This window comes from Lacerta agilis, chromosome 10, assembly GCF_009819535.1.
Source record: "Lacerta agilis isolate rLacAgi1 chromosome 10, rLacAgi1.pri, whole genome shotgun sequence".
Classification (NCBI taxonomy): domain Eukaryota; kingdom Metazoa; phylum Chordata; class Lepidosauria; order Squamata; family Lacertidae; genus Lacerta; species Lacerta agilis.
In genome coordinates, this window is record NC_046321.1 from 26148298 (window position 1) to 26169364 (window position 21067).

Genomic DNA, 21067 nt, shown 5'->3' on the forward strand with positions numbered 1-21067 from the left:
ATCAGCTAAAGGTTTTGCAGCTTGTTTTGAAAAGGGGGAAAAGCAAAGCTCCTTTTGCAAAGGGGGAAAAGCAAAGAGGAAAAGCCCCATTTTTATGAGGTTTAACTCACATTTCTGAAAAATCTTAAGGAAAGGGAGCCATTTCTACAGTTTCCAGACAGATAATCTAATCAGCCAGTCACATGTCCTGGGGAAACAAACAACCTCCCTCTGCAGCACATTCAACAAAGGAGGGCGGGGCTGAAAGGGAGCCTGGACTCTTATCTCTCTCCTGATCTCTTGCTGATCAGCTGCTGAGCGGGGTCCTTTCAACACTCCCTTTTCTCTTTGTAAAATAAAAAGCATGATCCTCTTTTGGCCCCTGGGCAATTCAGCTCCAGGGACCACCATTCGCTCAATAAGACGCACAGGCATTTCCCCTTACTTTTTAGGAGGAAAAAAGTGCGTCTTATGGAGCAAAAAATACGGTACATGTCCCCTCTTTGTGCTGTATGTGTTTACTTTGGAAAACAACAACAGGATGTTTGTTTTCCACATAAAGCATGAAGCAGCTCTAAGTCATTGATAGATGTGGGTGAGAATATTTTTTTTGAAGACTTCCATCATTGTGTTTTGTCCATTACTTGTTCATTCCTGCCTTCCTTCACCACAATTAACACAAATGGCGGAGTTCATGTGCAGATGGGGGAGAAGTTGGGATTTTACTTCAGAAGGTCTATGACAGACTATGATTAGGGGAGCACAAATGTGTCCATTTTAGTCCTCTCTAGTCCTCTTCCTATGTTAAATTCAGTTCTCCACATTTCCAGAACAAGTTGCAATTGGGGGGGGGGGAAGAAACATTCCCGAAAGTTCGTAATTATTTTAATGTATATTTCTCCCATCAAATACATGTTTGGACACAGTTTAGACTCATACACACAGTTTAGCAATCAATTTCCCCTCACACAATGCCATTTCATAAGTTGTTTTCACCGATATATGCATTTTTATTCACACTTTCCCCTAATATTTGCAATTTTTTTGTACACATTGTTTGGCTGAAGAATTGAATTGCAAAATTCAGAAAAGTGTAAACGTTGGATGATAGCAGTGTTTCGGTTCACACACTGGTTCAAAAAATGTGAATTGTGTTGTTTCTCATTAAAATGCAAACAAAATTGAATCCCCCCAACCCTAATCCTATGAACAGTTACTTGGCATAAGTCCCATTAAACTTTCGTCTGAGAAACTATGTATAGGATTACACTACAGATTAGAAGTTTTAAAGAGTGTTGAGGAACCACTTTGCTATACTTTAGCAATAACCTTCACCCTTGCCCTGCCCCATTCAGGTAAGCTGCAGTGATGCTGCTGTTGAGAGGGCAGATCTGCTCCACAACACTAGACATTACTGGTTAGATACCACTGAGCCTCTTGGGCTTGCCGATCAGAAGGTAGACGGTTTGAATCCCCAAGATGGGGTGAGCTCCTGTTGCTCTGTCCCAGCTCCTGCCAACCTAGCAGTTCAAAAGCATGCCAGTGCAAATAGATAAATAGGTACCACTGTGGTGGGAACATAAATGGCATTTCCATACACTCTGGTTTCCATCATGGTGTTCTGTTGTGCCATTAGCGATTTAGTCATGCTGGCCACATTACCCGGAAAGCTGTCTGTGGACAAATGCCGGCTCCCTCAGCCTGAAAGTGAGATGAACACTGCAACCCCATAGTTGCCTTTGACTGGACTTAACTATCCAGGGGTCCTTTACCTTTACCTTATCTGTAGTAACTCCGATGTAGATTTGTGTTTGTGTATGCAGCCATCCCAGGTAATATATCATGTGAGCTGTGTGCCGTAGGCCACTGGCTCTTCCTCTGAGTCACCGTTTTACATCCAGCTCCATATAGCCAGTAACTATCATGCCTGACTCCAGTAGGTTGCCTTGTGTAAAAAAACCAAAGTAGACACAGCAACCCTGAAGTTTGTCCAAGCAAGACTGCTCTATAATGATTTTATTTCTCACACAGGCATAAGTCAAGAAGAATATTTTATGTTCCATATTTATTTAGGAACGGTGGCCCCATCTGTACTACACATTTATAGCAGTATCATATAATTTTAAATTGTTATGATTTCTCCCAAAGAATCCTGGGACCTGTAGTCTGTCAAGGGTGCTGAGAGTTGTGAGGAGATTTCGGTTTCTCTCACAGAGTTACAATTCTCAGAGTTCCCCGGGAAGAGGGATTGCAGCTTCTTCCCCATTGCTATTTCACACAACTGTCACCGGCACATGTGCAATGCCAGTCTCAAATATACGCACCTCAGCTTATCTGTGAAGTGCATTTGGCTTACAATTTCAAATCAGATGGAAGCTGGTTTCAGGGATAACACATCAAGTACCACTCAAGAAACTGCTCAATAGATATGGATTGTAGCTAAAGTCATGTGTGCACAGTTTTAAAAATGAGTGGTGGGAAGAAGAAGAAGAAGAAGAAGAAGAAGAAGAAGAAGAAGAGGAAGAAGAAGAAGAAGAAGAAGAAGAAGAAGAAGAAGAAGAAGAAGAAGAAGAAGAAGAAGAAGAAGAGTTTGGATTTGATATCCCGCTTTTCACTACCTGAAGGAGTCTCAAAGCGGCTAACATTCTCCTTTCCCTTCCTCCCCCACAACAAACAGTCTGTGAGGTGAGTGGGGCTGAGAGACTTCAAAGAAGTGTGACTAGCCCAAGGTCACCCAGCAGCTGCATGTGGAGGAGCGGAGACATGAACCCGGTTCCCCAGATTACGAGTCTACCACTCTTAACCACTACACCACACTGGCTCTCTGGGAGGGCACCGGGGCTGGAATAAATGATAACATGTACACAGCTTGAGTGGACAATGGAATATAGAGTACTTTATAAGTATTCTGGACTGTTATATACCTCATCAAGCTTCCCAACAGAATTAATAATGATGATGATGATGATGATGATACTAATAACAATAATATAGCTATAAAACACCAGACATTAAAAACTTCCCTAAACAGGGAATCATTGTACTATCTCCACCTCCACAAATTCTGAGATGAATTAAAGTTCATTCTCTGTTTCTGAACTCTTGGAACAGCCTCCTCCAACATGGGCCATACAGATGTTTTGGATCACAACTCCCATCACTCCCAGACAGAACAGCTTTGATGATGGGTGTTGTGGTCCAAAACATCTGGAAGTGGGGGGGGGAGAGACTGCAATATCTCTAAGTGTAGGCATGCTCCCTGGGTGGAGTCCCAGGCAGATTTTATCCTAATTTTGAATCACTGTCCCATAAATGCTATTTTATCTGACGGATCTGATGGATTGCTTTCTTTCTCATGAGGAAAGTGGTGTTGCTCTTTTGGGGACACACAGGTAATGGAATGGGCCAGAATTTCCCTGGCACATCCTCTGTATAGCAGTGGGTTTCTGAGATAACTCTTTTGCCTCCCTTCTCTTTGCATGTTTTGGTGGAATTTGTATGTTCAGCAGCTGCCCAATCAATAGGAAAGAAATCAATGTGTGTGAGCCATTAGCTCCAAACAGAGGGCAAGCTGTTAACAAGGCATGCCAGCTGGAATAACAGTTTTTGGTAAAATATTCCTGGGGTGGTAGGTAGGTGGGCTTTGAGGACACAGGGTCAGATTAAGGGATGAGTCAGTCGGTGATGATGGCTCTAAACCCTTCGGCAAGCAGTCACGTGCTTCTTCTTACCTGTCGTGACTCAGTGGAGTAAAAGTATGCCTTTCCTCTACTGGTGTCCAGTGCTCATTGTGGGAAGAAGGAAGGGAGACCAAATAGTACGTACAGCCAGAGCCAATGAGAAGCAGAGCCAACTAATTCTAGTTTTGTCCCCATCCTCTTCCCTGCTGAATTCTACAAGGGCAGCACTGAGACAAAGGAGGTGAAGGAAGCTGGCAGGCACTTCTGCCCCCCTGGAATGGTTGTAAGTAGAAAGGCAGGGAGGCGGAGGCTGGCTGATGGCAGAGTGCAGTTGATGGGAAAGTGCCCCATTTGCCCGAATGGACTAGCCTCCATTGCTTCCCCCTCTAAATGTGCACATCTACTCCCTGTTCTGAAAGGGAGGTTGTACATCTTTGCCTAGAACTGTAGAGGGAAGAAACTGGGCTTGAAGGCGATGCTTATATAATGGAATCTGATATGAATGGAATTTGTACTGTTTTTATGCCTTGCTTTTCTGGAACACAGGAAGATGCCATATTCTAGGTCAGATCATTGGTCCATCTAACTCAGTAACGTCTATTCTGAATAGCAGCATCTCTCTGGGTTTCCAACTGGGAGCTCTACCTGGAGTTATCCAACACTGAACCAGGGACTTTCCTTATGCAAAGCAGATGTTCTACAGCTGAGATAAGGTCCCTGTCCTACTGTGATGTGTGCGTATGTAAATATATATGGACGTTGTCCTAGCTGTGTTAGATAGGTTTCACTTTAAATGATGGGATACAAGCCATGCTTGGGATGATGGATGCCGTGGTTGAAAGGCAGAGGAGACCTGTTTTAAATGAATAAACAATAAACATAACCGCTCAACAAAGATGACAAAAAGGAGGGAGTCAAAGCAGCGAAGGTGGGGAGACGTAAGGGCCATAAATAATGTTATGTCGTATTTTTTTTTTTTTTTTTACTCTTGATTAATTCATCAGAAACTACTACATTCCCTTCATTCTGTAAGCATGATAATTAGCTCGGATTGGAAACCCTACTCTACAGTAATAAGCATGCAGAGACTCAATGAAGAAAAATATATCCACCCTTTGACAATTCCTTAATTACCTGTATCAAAAAGAATGGTGAAATTTCACCGGGAGATGAATGATACTCATGAAGAGATTTTTGGGGGTGTACTTTAAAAAGGGACTGATACTGGACTTTCATCTTGATGGTGGGAGCAGAAGAGAGGGTCCCAGGCAAAATTTGTCCCCCTCCCCAGATATTAATACTTAATGCTGATTATAATGATGGAATAGTGAGTACAATGCCATGCTTCTTTGATTACAGGAATGAGTATTAGTGGCAGGCTGCCACTATGGTGAAAGCTGCCTGTATCACCCCCCCCCCCCAGAATTCATAGAAAGTTATCTAAAGTAGCCTTTACCAACTGGTGGCCATCTTTTATGGACTACAAATCCCATCATCAGCCAGCATGCTTCTCTACAGGGATGCTGCCAGGAGCTCCTGAGCTCTATCTATCCTCCCCTTGCCCTGCCCAAGAAAAACAACAACACATGTATTACTCTAGCTGGGACCTTGACTACCTGTGAACTCTATACAGATAAACATGACGAGAGAAAAAGACAAAAGAGGTAACTCCACCCACCTTCAGCTTTGGCCTAACCCACTTTTCCTTTGCCTGCTGCCAGCCTGCTGCTCTGACCATTTCCCCCCAGGGAAATGCAGCCTTGGACCTCATCACTGCTGTAACTAAATGTTAAAATGATTTACTTGTTTGCTTTTAAAAGGAAGATATCCACAGCTATTAGGTAGGATGCTCAAGGCAGCCATCCTAATTATAAAGATTTCCCCATGTGGAATTATCTAATACTTAAGAAGAGTGTGTGTGTTTGAGCAAGATAGAGAAAACAAAAACCATTCACACATTTGAAGTCTTCTTGGCAGCAAAATGAATACACCAAAGATGCGAGAAATATTGAGCCCCTGGAGTGCGGATGATTCATGTTGATGGTTATCAATACAGAATGGTAACAGGTCTTGTTCCTAAAAGGGGAAGGTGCAGATGGACGCGAGAAAGGCAGGCCTTTTGCAGCTTCACCCATCTCACTTTCATGATCTGCTAAAGACACAACCCACAGCTTGCTCAGGCTCTGCTTCTGATCCTCAGCTATCAGAAACACACAAACCCCTTTCCCGGAAACGATTCTCTGAGGTACAGACTTGCCTGCTTGGGGCAGCTGTCAGAGAGTTAGCATAAAAATGTAAGAACTGCCACAGTGGATCAACCAATCAGTCCATAGAGTTCAGGATCTCATCTCCAAAGTGGCCAGTCATGAATGTTGCAATGGAAGCTACAGGCAGGGCATATGAAGGAGAGTGCTGCCCTTTGTTCACACCCATCTTCTGCCATTTAGAGAGTATGGGGTGTTTTGGAACGTTTCAGCTAATAGTCAATACCAGGGATGTCCTCTTTCCTTTTTTCCTTTAAAGAATATGTTTAGTCCTGAACACTTTCACCCAGAGTCCTTTGGGGCACCGTGTCTGTCACTTTTACAGAACACTGATATAGCTTGGGGCATGAAGAGTCTGATGCGCCTGCAGATTTTTCTCATTCTATAATGTCCAGTTATGCACATTTGAGCAACTGGCCGAGCCTAAAAGTGAAATGTTGAAGTGTTTACTACACAACACAACACAACACAACACAACACAACACAACACAACACAACTCCAGAGCATATATTTGCAGTTCAGTAAAGGAAAACTGAGCCTGCATTATGCACTGGTCAGTTCCAGAGTCAAAGGAAGGCTCCATGAGGTAAACAGACCAATCAAAAGCGTACTCAGTGAGTAAAGTAGCCTAGAAGGGTCAAACCTAGGGGGCCTTGCATGGCATATTCCTTCTCTTCACAGGCAAGTGGACATTTGAATACAATTGCAGTTTATACCGTATGGAGGGAAACCAGTCACCCTGACAGTTAACACACAACTGATGCAGGAAGCCCTGAAGGCATTTGCTATTGACATGACCCGGTAAGGTTACAAATCCTAGGAAATGTTAGCAAAACTATGAGGAAAGATCAACTTCACTATCTACTTCAATATTTCAGATATTGCTTTAGGAGCATCGCAGACACAGAGGCAGTTGTGGATTTGGTACTGGAGGCACAGCACCCAAAGTATTAGAGATGTGAATCTTGGCGAGGGGGAAATGGGTCCTTTCCCTCCATGCTGCCACTCCATCAACCTATGTCAAAACCCGGAAAGGAATAATTTCTAAAATCAGAAGTGCTGGGGTTTTAAGCTGGCTTGGAAGTTACACCTACTTCTTTTCTCCCCTGCCCAGTGTTACTAGTACGTGCAGGTGGGAATAGCCAGGCAGAAAAGCACTCTGTGCATGACCAGAGAGGTTTTCTTACTGCTTTCTCCCGAGGTCTGAGGCTTGCCATTCAGATGTTCCAGGCTGAATCCTGGAAAACAGACAGACCGTGCTATTTTCTGCTTCTGTTGCAATTGTTCCTAGTAGTGATATACATGAGTGGGAGACCAGCTTGGGTTGAAGCCCTGCCCAAGGTTGGGCTATGGGAGCCAGATGTTTCAGGCAGTGGTTGTTGCAGTCTGCCCTTGGGAGCATATTTTTCCAGTCTTCATTGTCTCCCAGTTTGTTTTCCAGCCCAGTTCATGGTGCTGGGTATTATAGATGCATCGTTAGATGGTTTGGGAGCCATATATTTTAAGGATTGTCTCTTGTTACATGAACCTGCCCTCCCACTGTTGTTGTCACCTGAGATCTTGCTCCAAGTCCTGCCACTTTCAGAGGGGCAGAACAAAGCCTTCTTGGTTGCAACACCGAGTCTATATAACACACTTGGCCCCCTCTCTTGTGATTTTTAGGTGAACTGATTTTTTGCAGGCTCTGTTTGGTTGGTGGTGTTTCTAATGGCTCTGCTTTTAGGTTTCTGTATATTTATGGATTGTTTTCGTGTTTTTATTATCTTGCACATTTTTATTTTTTATTCGTATTTTAGCATTAGTTTTAATTTGCAGACTTTTATTATTATGTGGCCTTTTTAAGGGGAGAAAGGTGGGGTATTAATTTTTTTTTAAAACGATTGCATCTGATCCCAGTAGTTAAAAATCCAGTCAGCATGCCTACCAATTCCACACATGTATGAAGACGCAATGGTGATTTAAGCATGCAAGTATGGACTTAAAGGCTGAATCTTTCACATGGCCAGGTTATAAGGAAGTCAACACAGAGGAAGCCTGAGTGAAGATTTCAGCACCCAGCTAATTCAAGGATGTGAATGATCAGCACACTGCATATGAGGGCATGCATCCAGATATGTATTCTCTCCATCAGCTGTATGCAGAAATCCAGCAATTGCACTGATCTCCTTTGCAGCATTAGAGTAATTGTCCTTTGACTGTAGGCACGCATGGTAGTAACACGTCCTCATGTGGTGGATGATGCATGCAATGTATTATGTGTGTAAATCTACTGCTCAGTTGCCATGCTTTTGGTATCTTGCCAAAAGCAACAAGATACTCTTGTTTGACACAGACCACTTAGGGTCTTATCTAGAACTGACCTATATTCATATTAAGCTCTGTTTGTTCTGGCCTGCGCGCTCTCTCTCTCTCTCTCACACACACACTCACACCACAGACCTCCTCCCCCTTGAATAAACACCTTTCACATCCAAGGACAATGTAAAAATAAAATGATCGCAACTTGGCCCCTCTGGGAATTTCAGTTTTACAGCTTGTCCCGTTATGATGCTGCTAAAATTCACAACCTAGTTCAAGAAAGAGAGAGAGAGAATGAGAAGAGGGAGACAGACAAAAGAGGATGCGGGAAAGCAAAGCTAAAAGGTTAGCCTAAGGGGGAGAAACTTAGGTAACTGAGTAGTACTCTGCATGAAGAGAACTAATGGGAGAGACAAGAAGAAGAAATGGAAGAAGGAAATGTATACAGTTAGAAGGAGAATCACCAGCTATTTTTGAGATCAAAATTAAGAAAGGAGCAGAGAGGAAGGAGCATGTTCCCCAGGAATGTTCCTTTGACACACACACATTATTTACATGGTATTAATACAGTTGGGAATGTATACATGACCAAGCATCACAGCCCTCATTAGCAGTGGTAGGTACAGTGATGTAGAATAATAAGGCATATCCATGATAAAAGTCAGGGCTGGCTCTGTAATGCAGTAGAGTTAAGTACCTTCCGGAAGACTAAGAAGTTGGCAGGATTGAAAGTCTACAATCAGGTATTATGATTTATGATTAATTTTGATTTGTTATGATTTATTTAATGGAAGTAGCGAATATTGATTTGTTACTAATAGAATGAATGAATATGCATGATTTGTCTTGGTTATATTTTTTGGTGTATTTTGTTATGTTTGATATTTACTTTTAGGTTTAGGGTTTTTTGTGTTGTTGTGTTTTGTTTTTAATGTATGAATGTTATAATTTTCAATAAAGATTTAAAATATATACCGGTATATATATATATTTTTAAAAGAGTTAAGTACCTGCGGCATGTAGCATCATGAATTTGTAGGAGAGGAATACAGAAAGTGATGTGTGGATGGTGTGGCAAGTCTTTTGGAAGTGTTGGCACCAGCAAAATGTCTGGGACTGGCCCCAAACAAGGGTGCCAATGAACCATTTGTGATATAGTATATGCTGCTGTAATACCACCTTTTGCAAACTGCTGCCTAGCTGGTAAAACAGAGTCTTGGACCCAGATTCAGGTTTGTCTCATTCATATCTATCTATTAGAGATATATAAATCTGGCAATTTCAGTTCTTCCTAATATACACATTTATCCCAATGTGCACATTTTTTTGATGCAATTTTGCCTATTTTACACATTTTTTGGCAAAGCAATTCCCCCTAATATAATATATTTATATGCACCCTTTACCATGGTATAAGCTTTGCATTGCCTTGGGAACAGCACTGCAAAATTCGGAGAAGGCTTAGGCACTGGAAAACGTGTTGTGTGTCAGAGGGGAGGTTGTGGCCATCACCTACCTCTCCCCTTGAAGGGTATTCCATTAAAGGAATCCAGTGGTCGTGGTTCCTGTCCGATGCCCTGGTGGTGGCTAGGGCCATGGCTCAACCCCTGGTGACTCTAGGGGAAAGCTTCCAGTTGATTTGCATCAACAAGCTCCCCCTACTGGTGGTTAACCCTTGTGTGACTCCTGGCAGAGCGGGCAGGAGTCAAGTATAGTCTCTCCGATCCAATGCCTAAGCCAATACCACTCACATTCTGTAACCAATAAAGTTGTGGCCTTCTTAGCCCATTAACCTAAATACTTGTTTAGTGTCAATAAACACAAGTGCACATTTCAAAGGATAGCTATCTTTTGGTTCACATTGTGTTAAGAAAATGCAAATTAGGTAGGCTCCCCTTTAAATGTGAAACGGATCAAATTTCTCCCCCATCACAGCTATCTATATATTACACACAAAAACAAACACAAAATAATCTGCACCCAGTGGAGGGATTTATCCTTGAAATCTCTGCCACCACTTGCCCATTATTTGAATGCAGGTAAGAGACCTGTAAATCCAAGCAGTGTGCATTTGCTGGAAGAGTCCTGAGTGCCCCTCCCTGTCTAGGCTAGAGCTAGGTCCATGTGCTTTCTCCCCGCACTTGACTGCCCTAGTGCGACAGACTAGCAATAAGAGCAAACTTCAGCAAACAAGGCCAGACCATTTGGATTTCCATAGGCAAACAGAATTGCATTGTCAAAAGATATTTAATAGTTCACTACACACATATACTATGTTTGGAGAATATAAACAAATGATACATGCACTTATGAAACATAAACCCTAGCTAGATATTGGCCGCCAGGGAAGGCTGGGGAGGTTTACTTAGTTGTGCTACGAACAGCACTGGCTAAAACATACTCACATAGTCAGAGATCAATGTTTATCCCCAAGAAACCAAGATGAGAACGCAACAGTGTAGTCTTAAAAGCAATACATACTTGGCTTGGACTGGTTCTTACAGTCAGGTTGTCTATGACTAACTTAGGCCAATATATTTCAGTGGGTCTACTCTGAGTAAGTGTTTGTTAAATACAACCAATTACTCTAAGATCTATTCTGAATTAACAAATAACTTTCGGGTAAGCATATCTTACTTCCCACGTAATCTTGTACAGTCCCTGAGATTGTCTTCCAAGGACCTTCTTCAGGTCCTCACCATCTGATCTAGGATGGATGCTGACTTGAGATAGGACTTTTTTGGTGATACCCTCCCCAGAAAAACTTGCATGACACTTCCTGGGTGAATATTTCTATTACAGTGGTGCCCCGCTAGACGAATGCCTCGCTAGACGAAAAACTCGCTAGACGACCGGCATTTGTCTAGCGGAAGCCGCCCCGCAAGACGAAAAAGTCAATGGGGCTGCTTCGCAAGACGAAAAATTTTCGTCTTTTTTTTTTTTCATTTAGCGGAGTGCGGCTGTCATTGCCGCTTCGCTAGAAGAAAAAACCGCTAGACAAAAAAATTCGTAGAACGAATTATTTTCGTCTAGCGGGGCACCACTGTATATCTAAGCCTTTGAACAAATGAGACGTGTGAGCCTGAGAAGCATCAGGACTCACTCACTGTTTAGGGCTGGGCTATGTATCTCAGCTGCTTCTTCTTCTTTCCCTAAGGCAGGAAGAAGCAGGCAATATAAATTGCAGTCATCATGATATACTGGTATTTAGGTGCTGATATACCATGATATTCAAAAGAAAGTATTGTCCAGCCCTAGCACTAAACTACAGGTGAAACTCGAAAAATTAGAATATCGTGGAAAGGTTCATTTCTTTCAGTAATTCAACTTAAAAGGTGAAACAAATATATGAGATAGACTCATGACATGCAAAGCGAGATATGTCAAGCCTTTATTTGTTATAATTGTGATGATTAAGGCATACAGCTGATGAGAACCCCAAATTAACAATTTCAACTTTGGGGTTTTCATCAGCTGTATGCCATAATCATCACTATTATAACAAACAAAGGCTTGACATATCTTGCTTTGCATGTCATGAGTCTATCTCATATATTAAACTCCAGTAGCTAATGAAAACAATTGCTTACATAAATGGACTTTTCCATGATATTCTAATTTTTCGAGTTTCACCTGTAAATCATCAGAGGCTGAGCTGTTGTGCTATTCAGAGTGGCAATTTGCTTAGCCATTTCTCCTGTTGGACTTCCAAGATGAGACCTGAATCCCAAACTCATAAGGCAAGATTCACTGAAAACCCTACCTACAAGCAGTGGGAGAGTCCTCTAAACTTAATAGTCGCTGAAAACAATTAGAAATTCTTCTTGTTAAAAAGTAGAGAGCAAGGGCAAGGAATCCCTTAGATTTTTAAAATGATAAACATGTGAGCATGTTTGCACTCCCTCCCACTCTCCCCTCCAATCGCAAGGGCCCTAAGAAACAGTGTCAGAGGTTTGTGCCCAAGCCCAGCTCACTTGCCATCCAGCAACTCTTTCACAAGTTTTTCGCCTGCCAGCAAGCAGACACTATTTGCGAGCAGAGGCTGGATGATCCATGGAAGGCTTTCATTCTGCATTTTAAAAGATAAGTGAGTTCCTGGCAGAGGATGGTGCTGCAGACCCCCTGGGTGTGTTCTGCGGACCTGCAGGGGTCCCCGGACCCCTAATTGGGAACCACTGTGCTAGACTACTCTCACCATCCCTGATTATTAGCTGTGTTGGCAGGAGAGGCTGATGGGGGGTTAGAGCTCAACATCAGGAGGACCACAGACCCCCTGTATTTCAAATCATTTGCCACTCTGAACCCTCTGTTAGAGCAGAAGGGTAGAAACATATGGTAGAGATGAACTTTCATTTGCTTACCTGTAAGTGAATATCAGGTGGCGGGGTGCAAGAAAGAAATAAGGAAGAGAGAGGAGAATGAAGGTGGACTCTTAAGAGGGGTCCTGCCTAACACAGCCTTTTCTGTAGGCTTTCCAGATTGCAACAAGGAGGACCCTTGAATATCCCAGCTCTCAATGGAGACATATGCTGTGCTCCCCCCCCCACCCCAAACACATATGCACAAATGCCATCTGTTTGCAGCAGTGCAGATTGTGCAGTATTTCTACGCAGGGGAAAGGTCTGATGGGGTAACAACGCTCTGCTCTCTCTTTGGCTTCCTTGTCTTCAGTTGCTGTTTGATAGGACGATGGTGGTTCAGCAAGTGCCTCCAAAAGACAGGAGGCTCAAAAGACAGGGTGATGAGTCCATGGCCTTTCAGCTGTTGTTGGGACTCCATCTCCAGTCAGACCTGGGTTTAATATTCTTTAGTGGGTCCCTTGTACATCCACAAACACAACTGCACCCCTTCCTGTTAACCACGCAGCATAGCAGGAGAACAGTTGAACAGTTGCTTTATTAGACAGGTGATAAAGACTAGCTCTGAGACCAGTGTACACAGAATTGAGCCTGAAATACCCATCCACCATAAATCCCACCCACTGATTCATGAGTGGAGCAATGGCTGAAGCCAATTTCATTTTAACCCTTTATACACAATATACCACACCAGGGAGGATGGCAGTAGTAGACCTACAACCTACAAGTGGGGGGCACAGGTCCCCCCATCCCCACTTTAAGCTTTTAAACATCCAATATTGGGTTGGTGGCAGCTTCTTCTTCTTCAGCATCTTAACAGTCTCATTTTTGCACGGGGATAGCTTCGTCCCCAATTGATTGCACCGATTCCTCTGAGCTGCATTGTAGATTCAGTTTGGTAATCTACAAATTCCATTGAATCACAAATTATTTTGAATCGAGGCCCTTTATGAATCCCCCTGCTCCTTGACTCTGCTGTGGTTAACAAAAGCAACCAAATAATGTTATGTATGTATGAGTTCATGAGGACAAGGAAAGGATGAAATTAAAAAACAGAACACACTACCGTATTTTTCGCTCCATAAGACACACTTTTTTCCTCCTAAAGAGTAAAGGGAAATATCTGTGTGTCTTATGGGGCGAATGGCGGTCCCTGGAGCCGAATTGCCCAGGGGCCAAAAGAGGATGGTGCTTTTTATTTTACAAAGAGAAAAGGGGGTGTTGAAAGGACCCTGCTCAGAAGCTGATCAGCAAGAGATTGGGAGAGATAAGAGTCACCGGCTCCCTTTCAGCCCTACCCCCTTGCCCAGGCCTCCATTGTTGAATGTGCTGCAGAAGGAGGTTGTTTGTTTCACCAGCGACATGTGACTGGCTGGAAACTGTAGAAACGGCTCCCTTTCCTTAAGAAGCTGTAGAAATGTGAGTTGAACCCCATTAAAATGGGGCTTTTCCTCTTTGCTTTCCCCCCTTTGCAAAAAAGCTGCACAAATCTGAGCTGATCCTCAAAAAAGGGCCTTTCCCTTTGCAAAAAAGCTGCAAAACTTTGAGCTAATCCTAAAAAACAGTGCTTTTCCCTTTGCAAAAAAGCTGCAAAACTTTTTGAGCTGACCCTAAAAAAACAGGGTTTTTCCCTTTGCAAAAAAGCTGCAAAACTTTGAGCTGATCCTAAAAAACCAAAACAAAAAAACCAGGGCTTTTCCCTTTGCAAAAAAAAGCTGCACAAATTTGAGCTAATACTCAAAAAAAACACAGGGCTTTTAGAGGAGGAAAACCAGAAAAAAATCTCGTTTCCTCCTCTAAAAACGAGGTGCGCCCTATGGAGCGAAAAATACGGTAATGCACCACATAGAATAAAAACACACACACACACACTCTAATGCTACCCTGACACAAGCTCTAGTCTTCATCTGGTAAGAAAGAATATCCACAATCAGGGCCTTTGATTATCTTTCTGTTATATTTATTGTAAACCACATATAGGTTTTATTATGATCAAATTGTTTATTTATTTTGTTAAATAAATATGTCAGGATATGACTCCCCAAATATATTTTCCCAGAAGTGTATACACATTCAGTAGCGATAAACACCACTAACGTGATACTTAGCCACACCCCTTATTATCTTTATTTACTTGGGCCCTATATAAAGGTTGTCGGCCCAAATCTATTAAGTCTTTTCAAGGTTAATCTGATTAAACTATGGGAAGTAAGTATTCCAAAGGTGAATGCCACGTCGAATTCAAATAACAGGCACTTTGAGTATCTTAGGAACAAAACTCTCTTGTTCCTGACAGCTGCCGAAGATGGCCTGGAGTTCTCTTCAGATTCTGAGGAATCCTTAATCCACGTTTCTCAATTCCATTTCTCTTCTTCTCACTGTTCACCTTTCCCTTCCTTCCATAAAGCTTTCCTCTGTTGATCATGACACCTGCCCCTTCCTGCCATTTCGCCTCACCTTTCTCCACACAACCCATTTCTCACCCTGCTTTAATCTCTGTGACACATTGGTCTAGCCCTTAATACTGATGCTATGCTATTCACGGTTGCTTCTTGTGGCGATTAGCTGGAGGGAGCAGTGGGCACCCACTTCTCTCTTGTTATTTTTGTCCCTGCCTACCTTCTTTGGCTCTCCTTACCTCCTCGCCTCCCTTTCCTCATTAGCTGTTCCACCCCTTCATGTCTTCTGCACCTAGTCCATGGCCTATTTCCTCCTACCACTGCTGCTGCCACACACACATTACCCATCTCCCCAGATCTCTTGGTGGGTTTGCCTCCTTCACGCAGCACATCTTTCTGCATCTCGGACACTTCCAGGCCCTAACTCAATCTCTCCCATACTGAGAGGAGGCGGCGGCAAAGAATTTGCTGCTGACCGCTGCATTGCTAGGAGGCAAACACATGCCTGGCCTTGTGCAGGCCAGTTTCCGCCTGAGTGCCCCAAGTCACATATCCCCAGCATCATCTCCGGCACTGAGAAAGCAGATGGTGTAATAAATGAGTGCAGTCTGATAGTGGGGGAGGAAGGGGGTGCCTGCCTGGGATACCCCCGCCCCTCATAAACACACATACTCAAACGTACACAGAGAAACTCAAGCTATGCCCTGATTATCCTGTTCCAGTCCAACCTCCTACCCAGCAGCGCCTACCAAAGCAGTGGCATAGCTCTGGCCTGAGCATCAAGTGGGATGCCTGAGAAGCCAGGCTGCAGAAGAAAGGAGGGGTATCCCTTCAGGATGGGGTAAAGATCTGACATTGCAGTGAGCTTGCTTAGCTGGAGACAGGAATAATGGGAGGGGAGAGACATGACTGGTAAAAATGGGGACGGGGAGAAATGCCACTACAAGCTCAAATCGGTGGTCTGTTCCAGAACTTCATGGGCAGTGACTTATATAGATCCATAGAAAAGAATTGGCAGGGCTCATCGCAGCTTGGTAGAGGGACACAGAGTTTTCTGCTGCCCAGAAGCCTCCTCTTTGGCGATGCGCTTTCTGCCCCATCTCTCCTGCGAGCCCCTGTCACTTTGGCTTAGTTGTGTCTCCTATCTGTGAGAACAAGTGAAAGCCACACCACTAGGCTGACTCTGGCGACAGGGCTATCGGCAGCAGAAGTAGCAGCAGCTGTGACTCAATCCTTGCCCAAGAGAAACATCCCCGGGCTTTCCAACATGAGAACACGGAGGATGGGAAGAGCTTTGTTTTGAGGCTCAGCTTTTGACAGATATGCAACACTCTCCCACTGAAACCAAGTCTCATCTAGTGCACTGGACACGGACACGAAGCAAACGTTCTCCGAGAGCTTCCTGCCGAGCGGCAGCCTTCGTCTTCTTTTGTAAACCTCAAAATCTTCCACTCCAGGCTCCCATGTGGATTCCGAGCTTGTTTTATAGTGAACAAGGAATCCAGATTATGAACTGGGATTTTCATGGTGGCGTCATGTGGATGGTGCCAAAAACACATGTGCAGCACTCATTCTACCACAAAACCGGGCAAGGGAGCACCCTGAGGGAATGTAGCACACAGGGTTCAAGAGAGCATCATTTCTGAGTTCACCATATGATGGCTCCTCCACCAATTGCTTCAGCTTTCCGAGTCATGTCTGGGAGATGGAAGGGTAAGAAACAGCAGCAGAGGTAGCCAAGGAGATGCAATGGCCTCCTGGTGCCACTTCTCCTTCATACACATCCCTGAGCCTTGTTCCCCTTACCCCTCCTTGCTCCAGAAACCACAGATATCTGCTGTGAATACATCCAAATGTCAGACTCTGCCAGTGTGGAGTAAAGTCTCTTCACTGGGAGAAGCATTCACGCTGGATTTATGGTACAGATGTGCCCATTGCACAGAGTATAATACTGGAAGCCCAGTATGATCGACACAGAACTGGCAGTGGCGTTTATGTTTTTACTTGTCTAAAGGACAGCAGGAAAGCTGATTCAGTAAACACATGGTCATGTGCTGAAGCCTTTAATGTACTGAAATCTTTTACTGCTCTTCAGTCTTGCTTTATTAAAAGCTTTTCAGCCTAGTTCTTTATCAGCTATGCTATTTTATGACCCATCCAAATATTTATTATAGATTAGGAATTAAGTGAATGCTGATGTATAGTATATCTTGGCTGTAGTGCCTGCGTTTTACATGGGGCTAAGATGGCTATTACGTTCTTGGGATATACTGTACCATTTTCCTGAACTGTTTGCTATATGCAGAACCTGTCATTTTGCTTCCACCTGCCACAAATATTGGTAAAAGTCAAATCTTTGTAATTCTAAAGATGTTGCCCTGAACTATGGTTTAGAATACACCAAAGCTAGAGTACTGTATTAGGTAAAAGACTTTTGAAATGCCTGAAGCTTTCATTTACCTTTGTTGGGCAGCTTTGTGTTAGCTTTAGGCCCACGTTTTGCTAAGCAATGACTAACCACAAAGCTTTAGTTACATACTACTCACTAAGTGTGATTTAATACAGAGGAGGTGGGTTGAAGAGCCAGCCGGATGTATCATAAAATTTATGCATATACATTATGTACCTTAATTTGATCTTTGCTGAATATTCAGCAACCTACACCCACGGGTAGTGTTTATTTTTATTTTTTAAGTCTGGGCATAAAGGGGAAACTATCAAGCTGTGAGGGGAGAGACTTCGTCAGGCAAGGCCTTGCTCCACCCTCTAGTCTCTGCTTCTCAATTTGTATTATTTTATTTTGTATTATTTTATGTACTGTGGCTTGCCATTTTTTTATTGACTATAGTTTAGAATTTATTTATTGTAACTGTTGAGTGGACTTCTGTTTAACTTTTATATGTTGATATTATTATTATTTTACTATCCTAATGATTGTTGAAAGTTACTTTTGTGATGTAGGTTGCTTATTTTAAAGTTATGTTTTGTGTTGTTTTTATGATGTTAGCCGCTCTGAGCCTGGCCTCGGCCGGGATACAAATAATAATAATAATAACAATAATAATAATAATCATTATTATTATTATTTATATATGTATGTAATCCCTGAGCTGGAATCTTGTTTAAATCCTGCTCATATGAGCCACCCAAAACAGTTCCAATTGTGGTTAGTATGTGGTGTGACCCAGTCATGTGTTGCTCATGACTCCATTGCTCAACATGAACTTGGGGAAATTATTGGCTTTGTTTTGTTCTTATTTTTATTATGTATTTTGTGTTCATTATATGTGAGTTTATGTTGTGAACCACCCTGAGATCTACAGGTATAGGGCAGTATATAAATCAAACAAACAAACAAACAAACAAACAAACAAACAAAGAGGTAGATTGTAATACTGCAGTTTTAGCAGCTTGAGTAACCTCAGTTATGGCTTTAGTGAAAATCTTAATGGTTCAGTGGAGAGCTCCAAACTTAATCTCACGTGATCTGGGTTCGAATGCCCCCTCAATCACATTAGATGTCACTGTACAATAAGAATAAGAATGACCTACAGGGTAGTTTAAGGGCAAGCTCAAAATTATAAAGCACTTCACACATTCAGAGCGATATACATCAATATCAAACTGTATTCTTCTGTATCTGGATAACACTTTGAATTCAATGCAGGTGGTGTACAACACCACACTATCAGAACAACACTATTTTCCATTTACTTTTGGCAGCAGAAAATAAATGCCCCAAATTTTGGGGAACTGGGCCTTTAATGTTTTGAGGCTAGGGCAGATAAACGAATGCTGGGATTTTAAAATTATGTATGATTATGCATGACATTGTGTTCCAGTAATCAATTTCTTTTCTAGTGCTCGCTTTCTGGTGGGAACTAGAGAAAGATAATTTCCCAGTACTTACTCAGCAATCTTATTGCAACCTCCATGACGTTCCTCATGAAAACTGACCACAACCCAGGCTTGACACACTGGGCCTGTCATATTCACCCTATAAGCACTGCCAAATTATGATTCGTTTTCAAAGCTTAGAGTGAAAGAAAAGAAATCCCAGGCTTCTCTTTGGAGAAAGGAAGAAAACATCTCCAGGGGAGGAGATATGTGAGGCTATGACAGAAGAATGAACTAGTCGTACCTCGGGTTACGTACTTAATTGGTTCTGGGTCACTGTATGTAACCCGAAACGTACGTAACCCGAACGTGTTTTGCACATGCACGAAGTGCACAGAACACTTCTGGGCATGCGCAGATTGTGCGTGCGGTAAGTTACACTTCCAGGTTATGGGAGTACGTAACCCAAAGCATACGCAACCCAAGGTACGACTGTGAATTCCTCCCCGGGGGAGTGGTGAAGAGAGAAATCTCCCATATCAGAACAAGAATTGAGAGAGCCTGTGGAAGTAAAATTGCAGCGACTTCAACAAACTCTTGGATAGAAGAAGAAGAAGAAGAAGAAGAAGAAGAAGAAGAGTTTGGATTTGATATCCCGCTTTTCACTACCCGAAGGAGTCTCAAAGCGGCTAACATTCTCCTTTCCCTTCCTCCCCCACAACAAACACTCTGTGAGGTGAGTGGGGCTGAGAGACTTCAGAGAAGTGTGACTAGCCCAAGGTCACCCAGCAGCTGCATGTGGAGGAATGGAGACGCGAACCCGGTTCCCCAGATAACGAGTCTACCGCTCTTAACCACTACACCACACTGGCCAACACCACACCAGAGGGCAGGGATGACACCTTATGTATTGATTAGCTGTATATCTATCATCTATCTAATCTATCTATCTATCTATCTATCTATCTATCTATCTATCTTCAAAGGAGCTCAAGGTGGAATACATTTTATCCCCACAGTCCTGGAGCTTCTTGGAGAAAGCCAGGGCTCTATCATTCCCCAAAGCTGTTCAACAGTTATACAGACTACTTTGGAAGGTGGTGGGAGTCCCCTTCACTGGAGGTTTTTAAACAGAGATTGGAGGGCCATCTGTCAGGGTTTCTGTAGCTTTGATTCCTGCATTGCAAGAGGCTGGATTAGATCAGGCATTGGCAAACTTGGCCCTCCAGATGTTTTGGGACTACAACTCCCATCATCCCTAGCTAACAGGACCAGTGGTCAGGAATGATGGGAGTTGTAGTCCCAAAACATCTGGAGGGCCGAGTTTGCCTATGCCTGGATTAGATGCCCCTTGGGGTGCCTTCAAACTCTAGAACTCTGTGATCCTATGGATTACAGCAAAGGTCTGGGCAACGAGAATCTGCAACTGAGCAGTTCCCCAGCCACCCACATATTGCTATTTTGGGACATGAGAAACGACAGACCAAGATGACAAACGAAGGAACTGCCCCATAATTAAGGAGGTGCAGAAGCCTGTGAACTTCTGTGATTATATCTGTCCAACCACATCACTCTCAGAAGATTTAACTCTTTAGTGTATAAAGTGTTGCGGATGTGGGAGGGGGGTGGGAAATGATAAAATGCAAGCAGAATTGGCAACCATCCATTGGGGAAAAATAATTGGTAGGGATAAATTGATAAAGCATGAATAAATAAAAAAACTCATCACCAGCGGGTAGACAATGCAGATGTTTAAGCATTATCAGCATATAATGCTACTAGTTCAAAGAGAACCTCAGAAATGACAGGGAAGCAATTTGCTACTTCAGATGCTTTGTCCATTTGTGAAGACAGCCATTATTTGGTACCAAAGCAGAGTATCTCTCTCCCTGCGTATGTACGTGCAAGTGCCTAAAAGCAAGCAAGAGCTGCATAATGAAAGGGTATGCAGCACTTTTGCTTGTCAGCACCAGCATCAGATTCCTGGTCGTCATCCCCCAACTTAAGACAGCTCCTGAATGTCTTTTCTTGTGAAATAAAGTGGAAATATAGAAATATAGGAATATTATGTATATAAAGAAATGAAGAATAAGATTTAATTTAATGTTATGTACCTATGTTATTATGTGTGTTGCAGAAAATCTAATTAAAATTATGATTAAAAATATAAAAAGACAGCTCCTGAATGTGGATTTATTAGAGGATTCTAGCAGCAGCCCCACTAATTCTGCCTTTAATTGCTGCCTTTTTG